Here is a 2,780-nt window from a genome sequence, read left to right as displayed (position 1 = left end):
GACGTCATACAAGCGGGTGATGACTTGATAAGGTCCTTCCCACTCTCGCTGGAGCTTTGGAGAACGTCCTTTCTTTCGCTGTGGGTTGTACAGCCAAACTAACTCGTCGACAGCAAAACCGCCACTGCTTCCTTTCAAGTCGTATCTGGTTTTGGCCGCCTCCGTGTTTTTCATAATTTTAAGGCGTACGTAACGGTGGATATGGTTTAATTGCTGTCGAAGATTATCCACGTATTCTGTTAATGGTTGATGTGGTTCAGGTGGTACGCCATATTTCACATCAGCTGGAGTTCTTAAGGTAGTCCCAAACAGAACTTTTGATGGCGTTTCTCCAGTAGTTGTGTGGATATCACTCCGGTATGCCATAAGAAACAATGGTATATGACGATCCCAATCCCGTTGATTTTCGTCGACTACTTTTGCCAGATGTTCAATCAGGGTTTGTTTAAATCGTTCCACCATACCGTCAGACTGTGGGTGAAGAGGTGTCGTTCGAGTTTTGTTTATACCCAGCAGCTTGCACATTTCACCAAACAGTTGTGACTCAAAATTTCGACCTTGATCTGAGTGGAGTTCCAATGGGACACCATATCGACTAATCCAATTGAGTACAATTTCCTCAGCGACGGTACATCCTTCTTGGTTGGGTATTGGAAACACTTCAGGCCATTTGCTGAAATAGTCCGCTACAACCAGAATGTAACGGTTTCCATAATCTGATACCGGAAAGGGTCCAGCAATATCTATAGCAATTCGTTCAAAGGGGACACCAACATTGTAGATTTGCATTGCTCCTTTTAGCCTTCTTTTGGGTCCTTTGACTGAAGCGCACGTGTTACATTTTCGACACCAGCTCTCTACATCTTCTCTAACGTGAAGCCAGTAGAATTCTTCTCGTATTTTGTCAAGGATCTTGTTCACTCCTAAATGTCCCCCAGAAGGGCCGCCATGCATTTCATCAAGGATTTCCGTCGTTCTACTTCTTGGTATTACAACTTGCATGCGGTGTTTTGATCCATCAGCTGATTCCCATTTTCGTTTCAGCAAATCCCCTTCCAAATACAATGAGTCCCACTGAGCCCAATAACCCTTTAACACGGCACTATATTCTGAGATGCTTTGCCAGTCCGGTCGCTTGCCCTCATTCTTCCATGTGATCAGATGTTGTAGGTCCTCATCCGCAAACTGTGCATCAGCAAGATCCGTCGGTGTCCAACCGTCATCCGTTGATATTGTTGTTGCTCTTATGTCTTCCGATTGTATCTTCTCCTCGTGACGACAGCAATATTTGCATCCTGGTAAACATGGTCGACGTGAGAGAGCATCAGCATTACTATGAGTTGTTCCTTTCCTTCCTCGAAGTCGTACATTTGTAAAGGCTCCAACCATCGGGCCATCTGTCCTTCAAGATCCTTGAAGTTGAGGAGCCATCTTAACGCCGCATGATTAGTTCGGAGATGAAATTTCTGTCCATAAAGGTACTTGTGAAAGTGTTTTGTTGCATTGACTATTGCTAGTAACTCCTTCCTGGTCACACAATAGTTTCGTTCAGGCTTTGTGAATCCTCTGCTATAATACGCTAGCACCTTTTCTTCTCCGTCTATATGTTGTGACAAAACGGTTCCGATTCCGTTGTTACTTGCATCAGTATCTAACACAAACGTCTTGCCACGAACTGGATATGCTAGCGTTAAGATGGCTCCTCAACTTCAAGGATCTTGAAGGACAGATGGCCCGATGTATGTATGTATGTATGTATGTATGTATGTATGTATGTATGTATGTATGTATGTATGTATGTATGTATGTATGTATGTATGTATGTATGTATGTATGTATGTATGTATGTATGTATGTACGTCGTTCGTTCATTTATTAACATAGCTAGTATAACTCATATACTGTACACATACATACATATATCATTCAGATATATGTGTACAGTATATATTGGTGTGTGTGCTTTATGTACACATGTTATGTGTGTGTTTATGCATGTGTTTATGCAGGCATACTTTGTATTATATAGACGCATTAATAAGTATAATTATAACATGTTGTTTTGTATTTTTATTTACAATAGTGTCTACGTACTTTATGATCAGAGTGCACAATTATATAAGATAATATATGCAGACCCAAAAAAACATTTGCATAATAATGAACACAAAGAAAAAGTTGCGTAGAACTAGGATGAAGATCTTTTAAAAAAAAGCAGACAGAAGAAGACGCCAAAATATGTTTACTGTTCTTTGTTCGGTAATCTACTGAAGCTTCAAGGACTAACCCGGTTGTTAAAATTATTTCACAAACACACGTCCCGAGAAACTAAATTGAAAAATTGTCTCTTGGGAATTCTATTCAAGACAATAACGTTTGTCGTTTTTGTGAATAATACTGTGACAATGTTTTAATCAGACTGTCTTTATAATTCTTATTTATTGATGACTTTGTTGTTGGGTGGCTTCGTATCAACATATGATATTTACTTTGTTTTGTATACGAGCTGGTGATGTTTTTATGATGATTAACTACTTTGAATGCGTTGTGTTGTACATATCTATGTTAGTCGTTATGTTATTATTGTAAAATTTGATTTGGTTGGTTATTGCATTGGTTTTTATCGGAATTGATTTAGTTAGTTTAGGTGGTAACTTCTATTAAAATTCTTCGTTCTACTTTCATCTTAACCATCATCAGGTAGATCAGTCAGATTTATCTTCATCATCAGTTACACCAGTCAGAAACATCAGTGACATCTTCACCGCTATCAGAAATTT

Source organism: Helobdella robusta, assembly GCF_000326865.2.
Source record: "Helobdella robusta unplaced genomic scaffold HELROscaffold_4, whole genome shotgun sequence".
In the NCBI taxonomy this organism is placed as follows: Eukaryota; Metazoa; Annelida; class Clitellata; order Rhynchobdellida; family Glossiphoniidae; genus Helobdella; species Helobdella robusta.
Note: the sequence above shows the minus strand (reverse complement) of the source record.